The following is a 26,503-nucleotide window of genomic DNA, read 5'->3' as shown; positions in this document are numbered from 1 at the left end:
CAAAATTAATCCGTCTCGGCTAGAATACTGAGGACATTTGCAAATAAACACGCTAATGGTCGACTATTTGAAGCGAGAACGATCTTAATACCTTGCAATATGCAACCTCACAGCTGATATCTTACCAAAGTGTTAGTTTAGATAACACGAGAGAACAGTTCATACCAACTTGCATAATTAGTCTGCATTGTATCGTCTTCTTGTATAGTAAACATATTGTATTGTGTAATGTGTTTTGTTAGTATAGTAAACAAGACGAAAAGTATGTAGCATCTCAGTTTGGCCATGTAGGTGTTACCTTCATCTTTAGGATTATTAAACCGAAGTTCACATACTGAATATTTCACATAGAGGCTGACAAAACCTTTCCACAATTCTAGGATTTCATACTTCTTTTATCGTTTTATATTTTACTTCTCGTTGCCTGATTGTTCTGTCAATCATTTGGCTTAGAGTATTATAACCGGATGCTAACTCTGAAACAAATATCTTAAGCCCGTTTTCACTAATCAATGTCTAAGTTAGTAACGCTTACATAAAACAATGCAATGTCTAAGTACGTAACGCCTAATCAAGGAAGATTCCTAGGCATATATTTACCTTTCACCAATCGATTTTCATGGCCGCGTGGTACGCACCAACTTGCTCAGCAAGGTGCCGCTGACGCGCGCGATCCGCACCCTTAATGTCATAGCTGAGAGAACGGATCTATTTTGCTATACTCTGACATAACTCACAAGGATTGCTCAATGGTATATTTGTACCATTGGCGCAGTGGGCAGCGACCCTGCTTTCTAAGTCCAAGGCCGTTGGTTCGATTCCCACAACTGGAAAATGTTTGTGTGATAAACATGAATGTTTTTCAGTGTCTGGGTGTTTATAGGTATATTGTAAGTTTTTATGTATATTATTCATAAAAATATTCATCAGTTATCTTAGTACCCATAACACAAGCTACGCTTACTTTGGGACTAGATGGCGGTGTGTGTATTGTCGTAGTATATATTTTTTTTATCATTTAAATTGTTAAGCAAAATACATTTTATAATGTATCAAGGTAGATGCACCAGCATATAAAAGTCTAAGCTAGTGAATTACGAAAATCCCTGTAATGTTAGTCGTAAGTTGAAAAAAAAAGTTATGTAAATAAATACACAATTAATAAACTAATTTTACTTAGGTACCTAAATGTACTTTACACACACTTTGACGAAAAAGCGGTTTTATTAATGAAAACGTTATCAAGCACAGGTGATAAAACATCCCTCAGTAACGACTTGTGATGTTTAATGGAATTTAAATTTTTTATGGCGCAAAGTAATAATACGAAACGAGTAACGGGTACAAAATTGTGTCTCCTGATAATTAAGATACGAAATTATAATATCGTTCCAGCGAAAATAACTGCCATGGAAAATAAAGCTTGTAAAAAAACCAAGTCTCGCAACTCAGTTCTTCTACCGTAAATACTTGTGAGATCCATGTAATACCAAGTCGGTTACTTTATTAAGTCCCTACATGTACTCTGTCTTAAGTTATTACGTAATTAGCTAACCTAACAACATCTTGTACTGACCATATAAATATAAATATTATTTTATGTTATAAATAAATTTATTGACTTCGCAATTGCATAAAAATACAATGTGTCTCACAAGTAATAATACATATTATATTAAATAAAAATGTTTGTTGAACCCAGGACCTCGTGGTCTGCAGTCGAATATGATAACCAAAAGACCAACAAATCAGTAAGTATAAGTGCTAATTATCGCATGCATGAACAAACCAACTGAATTAAAATAACAAGTTACTCAAAGTTATATAAGCTATAAATAATGATGGTAAAGCTGAGTATGAAATAACGTTTAAGGAGATACGCGGGTAAAGTTTGTCTTCGGAGTAGGTATACCGTCGCGTCCCGTCGGCACGAATTATATTGCTATTCTGAAACTTTGTTTCGCTCACCTAGGTGCGAACGTGACTTTGTAACTGTTACTTTATTGGATAAAATAAAGCTCATACATGTGAACTAGAGTATCTATTCTAATATTTTACGTCATAAAAGAAGTGTAAAAAAATTTAAAGCGTATTTATAACCTATGACCCACCCGTGTCGCCTACCTAAACATCATCATCATCGAATCAACCGATCTGTTGGACTCTGGAACTTGTTTAAGGTAAAAAAAAACTAATATGACATGTACTAGGAACAGTTTATTTCGTAATTTATAACTATTTCTCCAATTACCGACTTCAAAGGTATTTCGGCAATTTTGTGTTGAAGAGATTAGCTTATTAATGAGCCAGGCTGGCAGGCAGAAACTAGGTCCGAAGCTGTAATTCGGCTAAAACCTATCAGAACGACTGACTGGTTATCGAAATTAGACTGCTCAATATTATAGACACATTGCTGATCCTTTATTGTTCTTTAGCATATCAGTAGTATGATGTAACAGATTCACTGCTGGACATAGGTCGAAGACATCATGGGTCTCATTTTATGTGGTCTGTCTACCTAGTTCGGGGTCTACGCTGCGTTTATCGCTCCGGAATCGCCATTCCGGAACCCAAAGTCCATCAGTTGTCCGAACTAAAGTTGCCCACCCAATTGATATTTCGACATCGCAATTCATTAAGCTTTGTCGGTAACTATGTTTTGCTACGGATCTGCGCAAGATTTGCTCACTGAGGTACTCCGCATCTTACAGCAGTAGTATCAATAGTACCTATTTAAATATATTTTTGTAATGAGAGACATCCCTATTATGATCTTTCATATTTAACAACTTTTTCCCCATCTAATTTCAAATAAAATAGTTATATTTACTGTATACAGAAAAATTACTCATTTTCCTACACGCTACCCTAAAAAAATTAAACCCATTATATTTTGGCTATAGTCTACATTTTTTCGATTATGTGCTGTATTTCGATATTGGGTCATTAACCAATAGCGATACAAACTTTCCCCTTAAATCTCGCACCCGCAGGCAGGCAGGCAACTTTCCCGACTGACCGAAACGCAACATTTAGGAAACCTTACCAAAACAGCGACCACAATGAAAATAGGTACGTAATAGATAACTAATATTTAACAAGAGAAATATCAGGTTATAATATCAATTATTTTAAAACAAAAGCAGTTCTACACCGTACCGTCAGCATAAAATATAATACTATCCCAAAACATTATTCCGCTTCCATACACATAGTTCGTTAACTAGGGGAGAACGTGACTTCGTAACCGTATATTGTATATCTAGTCGTTTAAATTTTCTGTACATCATAATTGTCTCCCAAGCAAGATTCCGTTTCCATCGGTAGTCTAATAAATGCTTATTATACTTGAACATAATGTAAATTCATTCATTCATTCATTTTTCACACATACGTTCACACGTTGGTTGGTCAGGCTAGTTCTGGTGATTTAATGGTGATTTCCCATTGATTGCGTAGCGTCAGCCATCAGCGGACTAATCCCGTAAGACCCGTTTGTCCAACGCAACGAATAACAATATGATCGTACAAATCGGTCTGATATCCAATTCGGTCATTAGACTGTCTAAGCCATTTGTAGGCTCAAGTCATAATGCCTTCGAGGCGTTTTCCATTACCAAAACGGTTTATTAATTGACGGCTGGAGGTCCCATGAACAAACAAACAACCATGCAAAATATTATGATTATTAATATTAGAATAAAATGTGCAGAAATTAATTTCTGTTACTTTCTGCCTCAAGACTGGTCTGTAATATTTAAAAAATATTAATTTATTTAAACTTTATAGTTCTTTAAAAGAGGAATCCAAGGGGCGCGACGAAAAGAGACGGAGTTTCTATAGGTCGTTTCTATAATCATAAATAAATGGTCAACCAAGTTAAAGTAAAAGGTAAGTATACCAATTTCATGCTCAAGCTTATACCTAAAAGTCGTTATTATGAATTATTTACAAATTTAGGAACAGTAAAACTCACGAAACGAGTTAAATAAAAGCTTGTAAAAACTGTTCAAGTCCTGAATATTTCAAAATTATACGCCCTTAAAGTGACATTTCATATTGTCGCACAGGGTTGTTAACCTTTCAGTTCATAAATCATAAAGCAATCCAATTCAGATGACGTACCAGCTATCCGATGCCATCTGGTTAGCAACGCTATTTGTCAAGCGTCGCATTTCCGAAGGATTTACGAAATTAGAAATAAGTAATAAAGGTGCATTGTCTTTGACAACACAATCCGCTGTAAGTAAATAGAGTATAAAATTGAATAAACAAATGCAACGAAGCGCAAAACAAGGAAAATAAAACATTAAAACCAAATTAAATGCTAGGCCAATACTTCAAATTCAAAAACCCTTTTTTTATTGTCATTGAGTGAAATTAATAAAAGGCCCTTTTATTTATCCTTAGGCCCTTTATGGAAAGGAAATTAAGAACATCTATTTATCTTCCAAAATAAATCTAAAATCTGTTTTCGTTAATGATATAATATATTCGAAAGAAAACGACACTTTTTCTTCACTTATTGTTATTTAAATTTTTTTCTGTCTTTATGAAAAGATCATTATCAACTAGTTAGTAAAGTTACTAAATCGAGCAGGTCAACGAGCCGAATGAAGCCGTGCGTGTTAGCTAAGCTATACCCATAGCACAAATAATTATACTCCATCTTGAGAATTCGCCATATTGAATTTAATGTGATACCACTTAGCAACCAAGCTTAATAGATTAAGGATTGGTTAAATTTGATATTCAGTTACAAGATTTGATCCAAGTACGTTTACTATTATTAAAAGTTCATTAAAAGCTTCAATATCGCCCAAATAATAATTATTTTCGTACAGTTATCTCGTCACGTTACCGCCTAGTTAGCCCGCCTAGTTTTGCAGTTAAGAGCAGTAGAGCGTAACAAAGTTTTAGAATAGCGACGCAGTCCGTACTGACAGTTTGTATCCGGACTCGAAGTTTAGGCGCTCATCTCTCTCTTGTTATTTCAGGGATAACAACTTATTGTCTGTTTAGCACTTAATTTTATTTGTGTTTAAGATTATGATCGCATTACGACACAGATGGCATTACTAGTAGAACGGTTTGCGGTTGTAATGCAAAAAAAAATCTCGTTTCGTTATAATGTTTCGTTTGCCGTCTGCGTATTTCTTTTAAACGTACTTCGTATTATAGGGTCGTGCAGTTTTAAGCCAGATTACACGACAATTTCCCAAATCTGCTTTGATCATTCAATGATTTTTTTTTTTTGAGACCCTAACAAAATATTTTACAGAACATATTTTGTTCCGGCCTTAAAAAAAAATTATCATAAACTGCGGTCTTTTATTAATTTAATTATTATAGTTTAACCACAATACTTAAATATATTAATCGATAATGTTATCAAATTAAATCAATTCTAAAAATAGTAAGTCAAAAGTTCTAGAAAGAACCAGTTGCCAGTTTAGATTTTGTTTTGAGATAGGTTTACAAGAGAATTCTCCATTGTTAAATAGAAATGCAAAATAGTTAGAACGCGTGCCTACTCTACCTCGTAAATACCTTGTTAAGATGTCTTCCTTGTAAACACTTACAACATGTCTCGTTAGAAGGTTTTAAATGCAACAAAATATGCATATAAATTATTTAGATATTTACTTCAGTTTAAAAAGGCCTTCATTTATTTAATTGTATACATTGTGTTCACACAATTTTACTGTATTTTTATGTCGTGTAAAATAAAAGTATTATCATTCATTTCTCATTCTATATTAATCTACTTTTTAAGTTTATTTTTGTTGTGTCCATTGTTTTTTTTTCCTATTTGTGGTGTACAAATAAAGTGTATAAATAAAGTGTATAAATAATCTGTTCAGAAATAATTATTCGTTACAGAAATACCTGTATTTGACATTGTTTGTCATTATTTATGGTAGCACTAAGGAAAAATATCTTCGTACTCGTAACTAGGTCTCAGTAGCAGTTATAGTATTTAGCAGCGACGGGAGGCTTGAACTAAAGTATTTACGATACTGCACAGCGACGCCGTTTAAGCTGCTAAGATAGCTATTATTAAGTCCGGTAAAGCTTGTTCATTGAAAAATACACTATATTAGTTAACCTATGTAAAACGTAACAATATTATTATATATATTTATAATGAAAAGGTAGTTTGGAAACAGCCAGATTCCCTCTCATCTCCCGCAAGATAGAAAAATGATTGTAAATGTTGATGTTGGATAAGAGCAACTACTGAACTTCTTGCCGGTTCTTCTCGGTAAAATCTGCTTTCCGAACCGATGGTACAGATACTACAAACAGACATACTTGACGTTTCAAAAGTGCTTATAAAGTAGGCCTACTTTAAATAAATTAATTTTGAATTTTGAATAATTATATCCTAATTTATGAGCAATTTATGATATTGAAGGTCGTATTCCATTTGAAAAAACTTCCCACTTAAGATACTACTTTCTTTATTCATTTGCAGGTAGGGGTTCTTCTAGTCGAATACCTTTCGACTAGAATGAAGTAACAAGTGTTAAAAAAAAAAAACTATAAATCACTGCACATCGTAAAGAACAATTAACAACTTACTGACTAAGGCGAGACAAAAATATCACGAATCACAATCCCTACAAAACAAAAGTAAACATGGCGGCCCTGAGGGCTGAAGACCGTTATATTTATTTTTGTTACTATTTTTAAGCTATATTTTATAGATGGCGCTTTCATTGACAGCGTGCGGGAAGCTGATAAAGTTTCGTACGAACGAGCTTTTGAAAATAACATCAATTCTATAAAAAAAGTCAGATTGCCTTTTGTAATAGTAAAACGAATTGCCTATCATATTATGGAATGACCTTATAGAGCCCATCACATATAATAGGAATGAAAGGAGAAGCAAACTATTACGATTAGGGCGCCGGGAGGAATCTTTGATATTGATAACGAAACTCGCGACAACTTCTAAATTTTATGTCCGATTGAAAATAATTAAAAAGTATTTCACTGCTATATCATCTTACCGGCCGACTACAGAGCACGGGTCTCCTCCCACAATAAGGAAGGGTTAAGGCCGTAGTCCACCACGCTGGCCCACACACCTTCGAAAATATTATGTGGAATTCTCAGGCATGCAGGTTTCCTAATTATGATTTCCTTTACCGTTGAAGCAAGTGATATTTTAATTACTTAAAGTGTACATAACTTAGAAAAGTTAGAGGTGCGTGCTGGGATTCGAACTCAGCCCCCCGAAAGTGAAGTCGAGCTCCTACCGAATGCGCTATTACTGCTTCGCTATCACTGCTATATACTTTTGATGATATTACTACATATTTATTAAAATAATAAATACTGCGATACTTATGTAACCCACTTTTATTTTACCGACGAAGAGCTAATGCGACTTTATTTTATTTTATTTTATTTATTAGCGACAAAAGACAGTCATGCACAAAAATTAAATAAAGACAGCTAAAAATAAATATCACTAGCACAAGACCCACATCATAGTCATCATCATCAATTTAAAAAGAAATTTAAGATATGAGAGAAATAATAAAATAATTCATCATTTATAATGCAAACTACTACATAATACGACTTATTATTTTAATATTTCAGACGTTTCAGACTTAACCATGATAGTAAGATACTCCCTATCCACTCTCCACTCTATCCCTATCCCTCCACTCCTCCCTGGCGGGCTTTTAGAAAGGCAATAATGAGTAGGTACTTTTATTATGTAGTTCATCATTTTTATGCGTTATCAATAGTTTTCTCAGCGCAATCCAAGTACCTAATGAATTTCATAGACAAAATTTTGCTACTTTGGGTTACATTTGCATTATTGCAATGTTCCTAAGGAACTCAAATGTTTTTAAATAAATTAAAGCCTACATTACTTCGTTATAGTTTAGTTTCTTTTGTCGAAGAAATGGTTAGAATTGGTCCAGCACTTTCAGAGCCTATTTATTGGGGAAAAATAAACAAACAAACAACAAATCTTTCCTCTAAAAAATATTAGTGTGGATTACCCACAAAATTGGCTGTGACAACTATTTACCCTATTTTAACTATTTAAATATCAACGGAGGCGTTCTAACGTTATTTATACATTCAAAGGTAGACTGTTAAATATTTACATTAACAAGAAATACTCGTACTTCGTAGATTATTAAAATATTCGAAAACTTTTCAAGACAAATTTCGCCGTTGCTTTGTTAACACCAACCAAGTTCATAATTAACAAACAAATTTAATTAAGCTTCCAAGTATCGTAAACTACGTACTTACCTTGAAGTTTAATTAATTGATAAATATAAGTTCGCTTTCAAGTACGTAAACAATGTATCAGACCATCTGACGCCACGCTTCCCAATGTGTTTTGGGTACAATCAAATCGTTATATTTTATACATACAGAAACAAAAAAAAAAGACTTGTGTGTACTTATCTACACGCGTTAGAAGTTATACTTCTTTGGCGTAAAAAGATAAAAATCTTTTTAAAATTTTATCTTTCGCCTTATTCTACGTTTGTAAAAAAGAACACCTTTTTTCTATTGTTAGTACAATAGAAAAAAGGTATTTAATACATTGAAAGTTTTATTATAACGCATTATGTAGTTAAAGTTTATTTAAATATCACAAAAAATATTTCTACATAATTAAAGAAATGGACATAATAAACATTATTAAATTTGGAATGTAGAATACTACTCATTATCGTACAACCAAGTGGCAGTCAACATTAAAATTTGAGATTCTAGTACAGTTAAATCAACTAACAAAAATCAATCAATTAACAACTAACTTCAGAGTGTTGGTTTTTGCGCGCGCATCGTAAAAATTTACTGTCATAATTTTTCCCTAACGCGCCAAGAAGTATAACTTCAAAAACCAACATTAAACTCAATATAAAGGATGTTCGATCGATCTCCGTCAATTATAATAATTAATTTAATGAAAAACTGAATTCACAGGCTACTTTTAAAGTAATTGCTTTGTTTCCTGTTTACTTTGTTATCGTATTTTCAATTTAGGCGGGTACGGACTATTACAATACTCCAAACTCACACTAGTTATGAAAATTTAATGCACACTATTACTATCCCGAATGGAAAAAAGTGACGAGGTTATTTTATTATATTTTATTGTATTGGCTTATAATAACTAAATAATAGGTCAGCCCATTATAGACTACATTATCATCCCTCAACACTAGGGTGGAATAAAAAAAAACGCGCTGGTAACAATAATTTCATTCATTACTACTAGAGCTCATTTGTTAGAATAAATAAAATAAAAGAAAAAATTATAAATCTTAGATATCAGTATATTATAAGCTTAGATATCAGTGTCAGGACCTCCACCTTTGTTGAATGAAAACAAAAGTATGAAAACTTCTTTGCTGTTCTTCAATCTCGTTATAAATTTTGTGTTTAGAATGGGCGACAAGTAGAATTTTACAGTGATAAATCCAAAACTGACATTTCATACAGCCGGCCGATGCGGGTCTGTTAATCTACCAGTCCATAAATCAAAAGGCAATCCATTTCAGATGTCATACCTATCCGATGCCACCTGGTTAGCAATGCCATTTGTCAAGCCCGACATTTCCAAGGTGCTTTGGATACCAAGCGTGAAACATTGACCAATATTCTCAACAATCTGTCGCGTTTTTCATACATTTCATTCATATATTTAGATTTTATTAATCTAAGCTTAATTATTTAAAACTCTGTCTGGTCTGAAATGGTGTTTTTTATTTTGTAACTTTTCAGGATATATCAAAAATCGTGCAGTTTACAGCTTAAGTTCCTAAAATGGATATTTTTTATCATGTAAACTGTACAGGTTCCCATATTGCAGATAAAGCGAAATTTGTAATAAACAGTCAAAGCCACAGATTCTTACTTTTAATACGTCCTGGACTCATAAGGACTTTGAGCCCTAACTTTTAGCATAAGCCATAGGCATTATTTAGAATCCTGAAAGCATTTAATAAAGCTTTAATCTAACTTATTGGATTAATAAATTTAAAGATGTTTGGTGGCTTTGAAACTCCAAGTTTTGTTTTTAGAACTAAACTCTAACTTACGTGTTTAACTATGTGGTATTTAATCAAAAAAAGATATTTTGGTTTCTTTATGAATGAATGAAAACAAAAACTGCTCTCATCAAACGGGTATTAATATTAAAAAAAAAAGTTAATGAATCTTTATGAAATTTGGCACATGATGGTAGCTTGCATCTTGGAGACAGACACAGGATGCTTTATATACCAGAAAGAAACTGCTTAAAGTTCCGACAGCTACACGCCAGCTAACCGATATCAGTGCGTTTATTTTGCGTAGAGATACAATGTGTCCTGAAGACAGTCATATGATACTTTAAACTCTAAGAGAAAATAACTGGTATCCGTGGGATTTAAAAAAGCAGACACATAAGCGGATAAGTCCCAGAAAACGACAAATTTTTTAGAAAAAAAAAACACATGCGCATTATTCTAGCCCAAACATTTTATTTAATGTTTATAATTTTATAATTTACTTACAGCGCCTATCAAAACGTAAAAACCGCATAACGCCTTTGTCAGTGAAGAAGATTTAAAGTTCAGAGATACAGAGCTACAAAGAAAGTGTTGTATTACGAATTTCCTTAAAGTCAAATTTATTTGAAAGTAGTTTCAATAGGTTTAGTGGCTGACGGTCCGGAGCTCTGCAGTTGATGGACACTCGAGACACTTTGTGTCTACTTCTGAACGTAGACGCTGCACTTCAAATGTATTTCAACAAAGTATCTGACCTAAACTTTAAATATCGAATGGTTTAATAGTAAAAATATGACTAGGCTTAGTTTAGATTGTCAGAGTAACAAAAGTTTAAAAATAGAACGAAAATAGAACCCTCGTGAAAAAATAAAGTATTCTAACCATAGAGAAGGCCACAAAAATATTATATTTGAAGGAGCGCAGATTTACAATAAGCTACCATCTGATATAAAAGAAGCTAAATCTATGTTTATTTTCAAGAAAAAACTAAAATTTTACTTAATAAGTAATGTGTCACTGTAAGTCCTTTCTAGTATTCGATGATCTTTGTTTTAGAGTTGTGTTTCTGTTTAGTAGTTTTGTAACCACCCACTTTTAAGATCATTTTTATTTTTGTTATTAGTAATAATTGTTAATACCCTCTATAATGTACGCTCACACTATGTAATAGAACTTGTAAGTTAATTAATGTTTTCTCAATAAGCGAATTTTTATGTAATTCTTCTGAGAAATAAAGATCTTAAACCTTAAACCTTAGAAGGTAATCGAGCTAATAAGTATTTAACCTTGAAAATATTCGATGTTCATACTGGTATTATCAAAACCTCAATGTTTTGACCCTACCATTATTTATGCAGATAGTAGGAGGCTAAGATGTAATGCGCAGACTTGAAAGAGGAATGTTTAGAAAACTAGAACCATAGATTTAGCTAAAACTACGCTTGCATATCATCTTATTATTATTTGATTTATGAATCTACTTGATCCTATGGAAGTTATGTTTGTGTTTATAAATTTTTACTACGAAAAGTTTGCATTAAAACTTAAAAAGTTAAAAGTTTATTTAGGAATGAATGAAACCTGATGACTACTAAAGTAGATGCCGAACGTCAAAGCTATCAGTCAGGAAGACAAAGTGACTTTAATAAACTTTCGATTCCTAAAACCATGATTATAATACTATGCAATAAATAAAATACTGTTGCTTCGGACTACTACAAACTACTAAACTACTTTTACAAATACGGTGGGAACAGTTTATTTTCCTGTGATAAAAAATAGCCTATATTACTTTCCTTTCTTTCAACTAACTCTGTTCCAAAATTCAAGCCAATGATTGGTTGCTTAGTTAAAGCGTAAAAAATGGACAAACAAACAAATACACTTTCACATTTATCATATTAGAATTAGGATAACAAAAACGTTGTCATTTTAAATGCAAGCATTTAGTTTGGAGGTTATCACATTTTTAACATAGCGTTATAGCGTGCCCGTAAATGCAGTTAAAACCAGCCAAGAGCTAAAAAATCAAGCAATCAAACAATAATGTATTTATTTGTAACAATGCAACAATCTAACTTAGTTCGAATACAAATCCTATTAAAATTCGCAATGCCAAATCGATTCAAAGCTCTGTATTTAAAGTTTCAATCGGATACTTGGCTGCAATTCGTTTGAAGTGCACCATTTCTGTTCAGATACAAACAGTCTCGAGTATCCATCAGCTACACAGCCACGCTCCGGACCGCTAGCTACGAAACCTATTGAAACTTCTAAATAAATTCTACTTTACTGGCGAAATTTGAAACAACACTCCCTTATAGTGTAGACTAAATAAACAGTTTTCCAGCAAAGTTACTTTGCGCTTCATTATTCCAACTTAACTCTATTATTTTATCAGTGCTGTCATTTCTATTTTGTCACCAGTCGATATACGCCATCTTGGCGCTTTAATACAATTGGAACTAAAATTATCCCTATCCTAGGTAGGTATAGCTACCTACTACCTACCTACTAATATAATAAATGTGAATGTAAGTTTGTTTGTAACGCTTTCACGTAAAAACTACTAAACCGATCCTCATGAAACTTTGTACATATATTATTGGAAGTGTTAGCAGTAATATAGAATAATTTTTATCCCGACATTAAGTTCGGTTTCTTTGGGAGAGGGGATGAAAGTGTTTGACGAATATACACCATAACTCTGACAAATTATAACCGATTTATACGTGTTTAATTTTGCCCAAACTTTGTGTAGATCTGATGAATGCGGTTGGAGATAGAGGACAGAACTCCTCAGCGGACAGCAGCAACTCCCTCATTTAAGGCTTAGCGATACTGAATACTTTAATTTTTTTTAGAACTACAACTAAATTGAATGCCACATCAAAAAACAAAATCAAACGCAGACGAAGTCGCGGGCAATAGCTAATTTATAAAGTAGGAGTGTCACATATTGCGCTTCAAAGGGGAACAAACTTGAATATTTTTTTTATAAAGCGGCTAACCTCTATAAGCAAACTGGGTGTTAAAAGAAATTAGTGATTCCGTTTTCTATGGATTGTGTGTTTAATGGAACGCTATATTATATGATATTACAATTATGGTTCCATTGACCTATTAAAAAACCTATGTAAAAAAATAAAATGTATATTGGGTTTTTCTACTAACCGCGATTTCATCCGCGCACAACCTCTTGTAATAATTTCCTATACCCATTAACTTTCATCCCCTTTTCTACACAATAAACCTACCCCAACCCACTGTTCCAGTTTCGTTGTTTCAAAATAGTTTTTGGCATGATAATAAATAGCCTTATGATAGTTTATAACTTCCTCAAGAAATCAGGCTATCAAATGCATTTTTTTATTAAGTATTTATAGTGATAAGGGCGATCAAAAAAGAAACAAACTCATCAGCTTTATAATTTGCATAGAAAATAGAATGAGTTTTTACCGGCATCTTTTTTATAAGGATCTGCTTTCCAAACCATGGTAGAGTCACTACAAGCAGAAGGAAATGAAGTTGGGTGGTGCTGATAAAGTAAACTTCAAATACATTTTGAGCTTGAATTTGTTTGGTAATGCTCTCTTGTTTTTGGGTGAATAATTAATAATAATCTCTTAGGATATATTTAAAAAATACAAAATTAGAGAATATATATAATAATTTGAATTTTAACATTCTCATTGACGAAAAAGGGATTAAAAGAACAGAAGATAGGAAAGCACCTTCAAATAGTGAACTAAGGTAGCACAATATTATACAGAAACAATGGATAATCTCGAATTCGTCTGACAAACGATTCGCCAATCTCGTTAAACTACAAAGTAAACTATCTGAAGTCAAATAATTCTAAATAATTCTTAGACTATTTGAAACTTGCAATTTGTTTGAAGGGAAGCGTCACCGTTCACATCTAGAACTGAATGCAAACAATCTTCACTTTCCATCAGTGACCAAGAGGTAGTTGGGAGTTAGACTTACTTACTCAAACTATTTACTACATTTAAATTGAACCACGCTCAACAAATCCGACTAAAGTAATAGTTGTATAACAAAACGCAAACCACACAATTTGCATTGGTTTTTAAGTTTAAAACTACATGACATAAGTATAATATTATTGTACCACATGCTCTTTATCTCAAATTCAAACTAAAACATTCTTTGTTCATGTAAGTTTACGTATGAAGCATACATATATTTTTTTTTCCATTATTTTTTTATAATAATAATTGATGTTCCACCTAAATATTGACGGCCGATTGGCGCAGTTTGCAGCGACCGTGCTCTCTGAGTCCTAGCCCGTGGGTTCGATTCCCACTACTGGAAAATGTGTGATGAGCATAAATGTTTTTCAGTATCTGGGTGTTTATATGTATGTTCTAAGTAAATATAAAAAAAATTGCAATTATACAAACTCCCTAAGTGTATAAAAGAAAGTAAAAGTTTTAAGTTTTCGTTATTAAAACACAAAGAAAGTTTTATTTATAAAAATATTCATCAGTCACCCATAACACAAGCTACGCTTACATTGGGGCTAGATGGCGATGTGTGTATTGTCGTAATATATTTATTTATTTATAAATAATAAGAATTAAATTGCCTTTAATGAGGTCTTAGAAATAAAACTTTATTATAGGCAAGTCCTTTATTTATTTATATTTATATATTTTAATATTTATTTATTTAAATATTTATATATTTAAATATGGTGAGTGGAAAATCATCGCCTATAAGCAGAGTAACACTTCACAGGTTACGCAAGGAACACGTCCGCTCGGTGTCCATCAACCTGAGGCGTGGGTGTTAAGCCTCATATGCCTATTATTAAACCGGCAACCAGGCTTTCCAAGCCAGCATTGCAAGTTAGCTGGCGGTAGTACTTCTCCAGACGAAAACACAAAAGCTCTATTCGATCTATTTATATGACGATTATACTTTAATAATTACTAAACTTTTATTGTCTTACCTAGATTTGTCAACTTAAAGCGAAATATTTTTATATTAATCCAGGCTGGAATAAAGATCTTTAGTGCTTTTTCAGGGTATGTAGGTGTGATCGTTTTATGGGCCTTCATATAGCGTTTGGGCTTTTATGAACGAAAAACAACACTCCATTACAAATTTTCGTTAAGCCTTGGCTTTACAGAAATCGAACTAAAAGATAAGCTGCAATAAAATCAAGGTAAGATTAATGTCCTTGTAACTTGCTTAAGCTTGATCAGCATTTTTATTCTTTTTGATCTAATTTAATCTTATTTATTTACATAATAACATATTCTGTGGAATAAATATTTCTTCACGGTAAGGCTTTTTCGTGATAAGGATATTTATTTGCAAAGAATTGAGGGCATAAAAAAGCCCAAATAATTCTATGAAGTTTGTATTGAAATGGTAATTTATTATATTACTAGGTGAGCAAAGCTTCCAAATACCTATTTGTACTTATTACAAAAAAAAAACAGAAGCTGTGAAAAGAAATATTTCCGCTGTCGTGAACCTTTTTGCTCGCTAACTTTGTTCATTGTTACTGTTCTTTTAAATTTTTACAAGCAAAATGTTTATTTTTGACTTCGGGCAAATTAATAAATACTTAAGAAATTGATATTGACCATGATCAGGTAGTAATTGTGGTTCTTAAGCAAAAACACTACACCATAAGAACAGCAGTTTCCAAACACTGTTAGAATATACAAAATGTCAGTAGGTAGTCTATATATAATATAGGTAGGCAGTAATAGTAATGACGTTGGTGGACACAGAGCGGCACCACAGAGGAGAAACGGAACAGAGTCAAAGCTTCTAAGAAACGAGAAATTTATACCTATTTTGGTAGGGTTGGCACAGGAGGATACAATTTAATAAACAATAGTTATTTGTTCAACAAGATGGCAAAGTTTGTTTTTGTTGTGATTGCCTAGTTTAAATCCCGAGCTAGTGAAGAATTCGAGCTGGGAAGAATTAGGTAAATTAAAATCTTGAGTCAAACAATAAACTTTACATAAAACTTTTCACTTCAATAGCGAGACAATAATAGAAGATGTAAAAGAAATATTTATTGAAACATTAAGGTATTTTTACATCTAGGATATTTTTACATTTGGGATAGCTAAAAAATGATGTGTTTTTATTCTCTCTTAAACCATATTTACACTTTTATATTAAAACACTAGGTATTATAAAATTACATTTAAAAACTATTTAAATTATTAAATTATTATCATTAACATTATATTAAATGAAAACACGAAGCGCGACGTGTACTGCAGCCCCTGAGCTTGAGCACAGGCCGAGCCGGTATAAACCGATTTTTCTCCGTACGCGACGTAGCGCGTGTGCTTACGCACACATGCGCCTCAAGCTTGTAGTAGTGTACCTATCGTAGCGCGCTTGTATGAAGCTTTGCCTCTGTTCCGTTTTTCCTCTGTGGCGGCAACTTGTAGGACGTGTTCCTTATATACCTTGTGAAGTGTTGCTCTGCTTATAGCCGATGGTTTCCTTTTACCATATTTAGGTAGGGATCTTCTTGGTTTATCAATTATTACTATAAAAAACGAAAAAAAAACAGGATGCCTCTGTGTTCTGGTGGTAATTGAATTCAAATGTGAAATTAAATATTGTGACACGTTACCAAAATCATTAGTCATGTTTAAAAGTTTAGATAATATTACACGCCTCATAAGCGAATCGTTGAGGTGGGTATTACTGTCAGTGTACGCACACCGAGTGATTCTCCAACTTAAAATGTCACTTTTTTACTGCTTTTATAAGTGAATAAAAATAGACAAATACAAATGTAGAGAAAAACACTATTTTTAACACTCATAATGTTTTTAAATCTCTTTTTATTATTTAAACGATTTTAAAATGGTTTACAAAAGTTCTGTCTTAGACGTCCGTGTGTCTGTATGTGCGGATCCCGTATCTTGTGGTCACGATAACGAGCGAAATACTTCACTTATCGAGTATTTTTTTTTATAGGCTTCAATATTTTGAGGAATAGAAGCATATTACTTTTCACGGTATAATTAGATGTTTATTTATTATTTACAAATAATCTCAATTTTATGAGATAATGAGGCGTTCACTTTTGGATTTTCCAACTATTTTTAAGTTATGCTAAGTTTTTTTTTATACAATCCCCATTTACAAATAGCGACCTTAATTGTAGTTGTATTCCATTGTTTCTATTAATCGTATCGATGTTAAAACAATGCCGCTTCGTTTCGAGTCGCTTTTGTGTTCTCTGCGGAGTTATTGTGAACTGTACTCGAAAAGTTAATTGCAAATGCAAATTGAAGTCGGTGCAGGGCACACTGTGTGGACGTGACCTGAAAGCACTTGACTTCGCAAAGCATCGTAGCTTTGTATGATAATAAAGTTCGGGAAACATAAAACATACTATCCCACTAATTTATGAGAATGTTTTTATATTTATAACTCAACCGCTCAAAGAAGTTGCCCGCGGCTTCGTACGCGGTTTTTTGGGTTTCATGAATTCTGCTTGAACAGTAAATTTTCCTGGGATAAAAAGCTGTCCATGTATTAATCCGGGATATAATCTACTTCAATTCCGAATTTCAGACAAATTGGTTCAAGTGGCTAATTTTGCTGAAATTTGTAATAATATTTTCAATAGCTTATAACCCAAATTCATAACAGAAAATTCAAAAGAGACGGACCATTTAGTCAGCGTACGCGAATAAAGTAGCTCAGTGGCGGTTTTTTTTCTGCCTTGCTCTAATTTAAATAATAAAATATATTTAAATCGGATCAGTAGGTATTATCTGAGTTAATCGACAAATAAACAAACAAACAAATTCAAAATTCATTTATTTCAAGTAGGCCATGACCATTTCTTGTAAATCGACGGTTTATGTCCACTTTTTGTTTATAAAGACTAATATGTTGTCTTACAAATACTATATTATTATAAATATATTGTGAAGCTACAGTAAGTATGCCTTTTCTTTAAACTTCTCACGGAGGGATTCGCGTGATTTAAGTTTATATATTGACCGTACAGCTCTTTTCTGCAATATAAATATAGTTTCGATATCAGCTGCTTTACCCCATAACAAGATTCCATAGGACATAACACTATAAAAGTACGCAAAATAAACAAGCCTAGCTATTTCAACGTTAGAAATCTGTCTTATCTTTCTGACTGCGTAGGCAATAAATAAATCATTCCTCTTTAAGATAAAATAGATTCCTCTAAAAGATATAATTAGATCATGATAGGATATATAGAAGTAATTCTATAAGTTGAGAAATGCTTGAATTTTTAAATGATTACTTAGGTTTATATAAAAAACATGGATAAATCAATAAATGAATAGATGAAGCCCGCATACAATTGTTCTTCTTTTGTAACCCAGTTTCCGCAGCTAACTTTTCACTGTTAATTGTTACCTTGTGGACTCTTAAAATGATACAATATGAAAAGCTAAATAAGTAAAACAAGTAATAATTTAAGTATGTGTAGGCATAACGAACGTGACCTTTGTAAAGTTTCATAAGGCCGCTTGAACTTCTCAAGTTCTCCCAGCTTGAGTAGGTCTTGTTTGATTAAGGGAAACATTAAGTTTATATTTGAGTTATAAATATAAATAAGTATAGGTACATACTATGAGTATACACGTTATTATGTGGCTGTGTCTGTGGCATCGTATTTCAGATGGGGTAAATCGATTTTGATTCAGTTTGTTTAGTGAATTAGATTGTCGTGTTCGTGTCGTGCTATGTTTGATGAAAATCAGTTCAGGATGGCCGCCGCTACAAAATGGCGGATTACTTATTTTGTAACTCGCTCAATTTCGGTATGAAAATGCTTGACTAGTATAGTATATATTCAAATTCCAAGATAGCTGGCATCACAAAATGGCGAATACATTTATATGGGTCACAACTCCCTCAATATTGGTATCAATTAAAAGGGGATATAGGGAGCAGTTTAAATATTTTATTTCCAAAAAATACGTTTAGTTGTAAGTTATAGGTCGTAGGTACCATTCATATTTTACCGCAAATATTTTTAAGGAGGTATGAAAAATTGAAAAATAAATAAAACATACCTTCTGTTTTACTCGACAATTTTGGTAAGGTGTGCTAAATAGAAACAAAGAGTAATAAATTATTCTCTCTTCGCATTGCTAAAATAAATGAAGGATTAACGCACGAAGTCCCGTAAGGTGGCGTTTAATAAATTTTCAGAATATATGGACCTTATTCCATTTAAACGTCGACAGAAATGGATTATGCTTTCATAACGCATGTTAAAAGCGACGTTTTGGAAATACTAAGACAAATGTAAGTGAGAAGGAATGTAATACGTAAAAATCATATTTCAAAATATTTCACAAAAAAAGGCACTAAAGGGTAAACAATGTTGTACCGGTGACATCATCTGCCTACATTTGTAAGCCTGAAAAAGAATCGACACTTGGATGAATGAATTACTTTGGTCGAGTAATTTGGCTTCGAAATTTTATCAGTGCCTTGAAGAACAAGTCGCGCTGCTTGCTTTACGTTCCTGGTAGAAGCTACAATGCATCTAATTAGAGCAATGAACTCCTCATTATACCTACTCTATTATCAATGTAAAATATATTGTTTTGAAGGCAACTATACTTACTATACTTATCGATGCTCTTCCATGACACGCCTATCATTATCTCTTTTGGTTTGGAATTGCAATATTTAGCAATGAAAATTAGTGCACACAAAGAAAGTTAAAAATGTAAATAAACTTAACAAAATTATAATGAGACCTTCTTATTAGAAGCACAGCGAACAAAACGTAATACGGACAATAAAACAGTAAAAATATCAGTGTACACATGTAACACACAATAAACAAAAAAAACAGGATCTCCGATAACGGTAAACGTTTTTACCGTACAGTTTCCCCTGATTATTACCAGGTTTAATTGAAAAGCTCAACGCAACAAGCACTTCCTAACAGGGAATCACAACACTGCTCTCGAGTGCCGCATTTCCTCCGGCTATGTACGGCTACATTGCCGAAGGCCCTTTTGCTAGGGGAGATCTATATTCCAACACAACTAAGCCCCTTTTGGATCGCCAAAGTCCTACGCATTTCAACAATCTATTCATTTTATCATATTCATTTTATGAATAGATTTTAGAAAGCTAATATCGTACCGTGCCAATAAATGGCACGCTATAATTATATCAGTCAACTCTTCAATAGCATTTGGAGCTTTGACCATCCACGTTGTTTCAATGAGGCTTGAATGGAGTAGCACTATTTACACATTAACAGAGACCAAGGGTTTAATATGCCCTCAAAAGAAGTTGAGCAGTGAGTACAGTACTTATTTATTAACAAGCAGTTAAGAAATTGGCACTGTAATTGCCTGCTGAACTGCCCGTTCGTACTAAGAATCTTAACTAATATTATTAATGCGACAGTGTGTTTGTTTAGCTTTCCTTCATTCACTAAGCAACCAATCAATATGACTTTTGACATAGAGACCGTTAACAGAACGGAGACTAACAAAGGCAATCTTCATTATTTTTTATCCCAGATAAGCAAACGATTCCCACGGGATTTGCAAAGTACAGTAATAAACACGGACGAAGAATGCGGGCGTCATATCGTTTCTTGATATGCAGGCCATAATGTAGAAATCATAACAAAAATATAATCATCGACTAATCTCTCGACAAAATGGCGGACATCTGCCAATTAAAAAAAGTATTTGGCTAGAATGGGTGGGCTGTTGTTCGTTTCAGTACGTTTTACACGTCATAAATTTTACTCACGCTTTGCGATTAAGAGATGCGCCAGTGCTCGCTATCCATACAATGAAGCCTCTTTCAACGGTGCTATAGAAAAGTTGGTGGTCCAAGAATACCCTTTTGTCCATACAAAAGGGCGGTTAAACCTTTGTTATCATACCGCAATCCATTGCCGCTAACGCGTGAGACCCAAAAGTGAAATGAAGCCATATTTCCCATTTAATAAACATCGTCTTACAAAGGACGGAAAGTTATTTGCACTGATTTATTTGCACCTGTTAAATTATAACAAAGATAGTGTTCGAAATTCGAACGTCAAAAACTAAGGCGCAACTATATTTAACGAAAAACAATTGTTCAATATCGGATAGAAGTAGGCGGAAATCCATGATATATTATGAAAATTAAGCTTAATTTGCTATACCTACCCCGCGAAAAGCAGGAGAATCTGAATTTCTTCATACCAAACAGGTCTTCGGCAATATACTTACAATGGAGGGTTATAAATTACACCACACAGATTCTCCTGCTTTTCACGGAGTATAGCAAATTAAGCTTTTTATATTAATTTATTATATTAGTTATTAGTAGTATGTACTTAAGTGTGTAAATTTATGTATTGTTTATTTTAATTGCGATTTCCCGTCTCTCATGTTTTGTTGTGTACTATCGGTAAGGTTACCTGGCAGAGATCACTTTTTGTGATAAGGTCGCCTTTTGCTTTTAATTTTTTGTTTAACTATATTTGTAATTTCTCCTTTATTAAGCAATAAAGATAATTTAAATAAAAAATAAATAAATAAGCTAACATATTTATAAAAATGTAGCCATAAAGCTTATTCAAATTTAGAGTCAGTTATACTTAAAACTTTGTTAGAATTCTACCACTATAAAGAATAATAAATAAATAAATTTACTACGACAATACACGCATCGCCATCCAGCCCCAAAGTAAGCGTAGCCTGTGTTATGGGTACTAAGATAGCTGACGAATATTTTTTTTTTATGAATATAATACACATAAATACTTATAATATACAGATAAACACTCAGACACTGAAAAACATTCATGTTCATCACACAAACATTTTCCAGTTCTGGGAATCGAACCCACAGCCTTGGACTCAGAAAGCAGGGTCGCTGCCCACTGCGCCACTCGGCCGTCTAAGAAGGTATAGTGAAACAAAGAAACTCACATAAATACGTCAAGTTCTTACAATCTTTTTGACAGTCATGTAGTAACATGTCCATTTTAATTTACGATAGATATACTCGTAATTAACAAAATTACTCACTCAAAAATAAAATGGTGTCGGAGATCCTTGGTAATTACTTCACTTCTTTTCTCTTTTCTGTAACAATAGAACAAACACTGTTGGAAGAATAGATTTGTAATTAAACACTACAATCGATGCAATATGTGAAAATAGCCTATGTGATTTATGGATAAAAAACTAATATTATATTCATTATCGACCCCTTGCTGATGCTAACTGCATACAGGGTGTGAGTCTACTCTTAGAATGAGAAGGGTTTAGTAGTCCACCTCGCTGGTCAAGTGTGAATTGGAAGACTCCACACGTTTTTGAGATTCTTATGGAGGCTTGTGCAGCCCTGCAAGATTTCTCACGATGCTTTCTTTTCTTCCTTTGCATACAATAAATTATATTTCTTCGTTCATCGTTTAAAATGCACATAGCTCCAAAATAGTTACAGATGCGTATCTGGGATCAAACTCGGTCCCACCGAAAAGAACGCCGAAATCCTAACCACTAAGCTATCACTGTGTTAATAACATAACTATTTCATTCTATTGTCCCTGCAAAAACTAAAATTTAATGTTATGTAAATACATGTAAATAATATTCTTCTTCGAAAGGACAAATAATTTTAGAGCTGGACTAAAACTCACTATGGAAAACTTTTTAAAATTTACAACTCGCTCAAGTTTATTTAATAAAAGAGCTATTTGAGAGACTCCTTGAGTTGTTTAATTAAACTACGAGTACAAAGAACAAAGAATATTTTTCAATCCTTTATTACAGACTACCTGTACCCCTTGGTTTGGCCGCGTTTACTATGAGTTGCAAAGCTTGTTTAGCATTCCTAATAAATAATATGATCCGCGCGGATACTTAACATCGTAACTCGTAGACGTAAACTCTAAACCCGAGCATATTTGTCATAATCTCCTAAAATATATTTAAATAAAATGATGTAAAGGACAAGGTTTATTAATTAAGATGGTTTTGATAACAAAATTACTTTCTTTGTAACTATTAATATTTTTGTTATTTAATGATCACTAAAAATTACCTTTTAATTTTTAATAACGCCTATGCCACATAAAATACCTTATTGTGGCATTTTTTATAAGATATAGGTGTATAATTATGCAGACTTTCGTATATATTTGCAGAAGACAAACATCATAAAAATAGTTTTACAAATACTCTTATTTTCGGCTATAATATTTTTATTACTGAAATAAAATATAGCTCACGTCACTTCTGGATAAATAACTATTGGAGAAAGGTTTATTAAAACGTATTCAGTAGTGTCAGCAATCGAATTAGCAAACAATCAAATTCCTCTCAAAAATATGTGTATGTGGATGTACAAAATTTATTTACAATTCCCTTGGGAACCTTTTTTTTTTGTAAAATCAATAGAGAACTAATATGTGAGCCTACCCTAACTAGAAATATAGGTTTTGAACTGACAGAAATGGAATATCAATTTATGTTTTCTTCGCTAAAAAAATAAAAAAAAAACTGTAAGTAATGAGAGGACGCTGCGACCTGCATTCGAGCACGATACTCATAATTTAGCAGTAACATATCGTACACGTAGTTGTAAAAAGAGAAAAAAAGTATTAAAAAATCGGTAGCAGCTTGCATTTTGCTTTCATTTTATTTCAGCTGAATTTATGTTTTATGTATTATGGAAAGTAGTGTTTTTGCTCTCACAAAAATTACGCACAGTTAACGTTTTTGGTTATTTATAATAGTATGCGCATATTGTTTAACATGTATTATTGTTTTGAGAAACGTTTTATTAAACATATTATTAATTATTGTCCCGAGGAATTACTACAGTGTCACCTTACCTGTTATATATCTTTGACTATAACTAAAAGATTTTAAATGCTCTATCTCAAATGAATGCGATTTGTGGCCTTATAGCAGCACCAAAGAATAGTCGATTGGGCAGGGTAGTTATTAGTGACTGAAGTCAGTAATTGGATGGGGACCAACTTTGGAAGTTTAAAGGAAAATTTACTATACCTAACAAAGTTGCAGCTTTTAACACTATAACTGTTAAATACTTTTGAACTCTCCGTGTCAAAAGTCAAGTTAATTGCCTGCTTAGTTAGGGCGTAAAGTAAGGAAATTAGGCATTAATAACATTGGTATGGATTCTGAATTTGAAATTTAATAATTTTTGTTTTATAGTTAATAAGTAATGATAAATTAAGAATTGTAGATAAAAAATAAATTGTGTTATAATCCTACTAACATTGCATTTGCAATGTTAGTAGGATTATATATAGTAGGATTAATATAACAATTATTCATTTGTTTGTTTTTTATCCATCTTAATGTTTAGCTCAACAAGTGTACCGATCTTATTGAAATTATAAACGGCTGGCTTCCTGGGAACCGGAAACCTAGGAACTATTTCCGCGAGTTTTAAAACTAACCTGGTTAACAACTTTAAACAAGTTTTTGCGAGATACAATTTTGTTATTTACAGATTATCTTTTATCTGTTAACAAAACCGGTAAACATTTGTAAAGAAATGCATTACCTACTGTTGTCCGTTACCGTGGGCACTTAGCTTTACAAAATTGCGACTACACTATGCCTGCAAAGCGCAAAGATTTCAGTTCAACTCGAGTGGACGGCTAGAACGCTCTGCGATAAAAGCTAAAACTATTTCCAATGTTTAACTCGAATATTATCCTAAACACTTCTCCAACATCTTTATCGTTATTCCTCTTTCGAACTCCTAGACACAGAGTTTAGAGAATAGTGAAACTTTTTAGCATTTAGAGAAATGCAAAAGTTTCAAACAGATATTCAATTCGCGATGCTTCTTGCGTACCTTTGTATGGCATATTGTATGTATTATACATATATATACACAAATGAAGCTGTTTTTTTATGTTTGTTGGTTTTAACGTGCTATCTGGAACAACCAGTCGCCCAATTATATACTATAGGCTATATTTTAACACCGACCTGGAAAGCATTAAACAGTGAATGAACAGAAAATTGCAGTTGATATATTTTTTATACAAAAAAAAGCACATAATAAATATTAGTAATATTTTTTATTCTTGTTCTTCGTCTTGCCTTATTCCACGTTACGAAAGGACGGTACAGCATGAGCACTTCAAATTTAATTCAAATTATAAAATAAAAAGTAAGTTCCGTTTTAATTTTGAATTTAATTTATTATGCGCTTATGATTCTTAAGTTCAGATTTTTTTTTTAGGAATTATTAAAATGAGTGATGGAATAAGAGTTATATCTGAACACGTCCTGCTTTATTTAAAGGGAGCTAACACTTCCTTTATTGATTGTCGTTACCTTGCACAAATAATTTGAATAAATGGAATAAGACGTATTTGATTTTGCATCGTTTACCGTACCAGACTAAAATATACTAAATTTAGATACATAACGCGTCGAACACATTACGAGTACGTTATTCTTTCAGAAGAACAGCGAGAAAATATCCTTTTTAATACACCACCCTTTTCAACATGGGTAAGTTTAATTAAAGGCCCCAAAGCTTTTACATTGGTAATAATTGTAGGTATACCACATTTCACAATCTGTTTGTGCTTATTAATTGCGAGGGAACTTTAAATGTTCCTAAAAACCTTTTAAAGCCTCACCCCTTGGCCCTTAGCTATTTGAAAGCCTTTTACCAAATACTCTGTGAAGGAGTTGATGTATTTCTTTAATTAATTGTGTTTTTTATTTATTTTTCGTATGAATTTTTAACATCTATAAAGTTAGAATCTATTTGTGTTTAGCTTAATAAACAGTTAAATAAATATATGTAAATAAATATACTACGAAAATACACACATCCCCATCCGCCATCTACCCCAAGGCAAGCTTAGCTTGTGTTATGGGTAAAAAGATAGCTGTTGAATATTTAAAAGAATATAATACACATAAATACTTTTAACATAGCGATAAACACCCAGATACTGACCAACAATCATGTTTATCACACAAACTTTTTTTCGGTTGTGGGAATCGAAACTAGAGCCTAGAGCACAGAAAGCAGGGTCACTTGGCGGTTTCTCTTTAAAAAAAATCTCTCAATAAAATCTTATACAAAGAGTATAAAGAAAAAACATACCAAATAAGACATTTGTATGTGGAATATACTTAAGCTCAATATTATAGAATTTAGACGGGTTGAATTATATTGAATATAATAGAATAGAAGTATCTTGCTTTCACGGTAAATAGACGCTCAGTGTTCCATGGCGTAATTCAATATGGAAATGTAATATTTTAGGTTGAAATATTTGTTCTCAACGCTTTCTTTGCTCGTAAATATAAAACATCAGTTAAAATTTCGAAGTAAAAAAACGCGTCAGATATATTTTTTAAATTGATTCTCACAGCTCAAAGACTCAATCCTCCTCAATTCTCAAT

General features: G+C 32.7%; 1 protein-coding gene across 7 annotated transcripts in view; it reads right to left on the bottom strand.

Annotated features, from left to right (window-relative positions):
• The window catches only part of LOC120628855 (kazrin), a 176,642-nt gene that overhangs the window by 72,403 nt on the left and 77,736 nt on the right, over nt 1–26,503 (bottom strand). For all 7 annotated transcript variants that reach the window (XM_039897496.1, XM_039897498.1, XM_039897497.1 and 4 more), the window contains exon 2: nt 22,115–22,171. The gene's annotated coding sequence lies outside the window, so the exon portion shown is untranslated. The remainder of the gene's footprint in view (nt 1–22,114; nt 22,172–26,503) is intronic.

This window comes from Pararge aegeria, chromosome 13 (genome assembly GCF_905163445.1).
Source record: "Pararge aegeria chromosome 13, ilParAegt1.1, whole genome shotgun sequence".
Classification (NCBI taxonomy): domain Eukaryota; kingdom Metazoa; phylum Arthropoda; class Insecta; order Lepidoptera; family Nymphalidae; genus Pararge; species Pararge aegeria.
The sequence above is the reverse complement of the archived record's forward strand: the minus strand, read 5'-3'. Positions and strand labels throughout refer to the sequence as shown.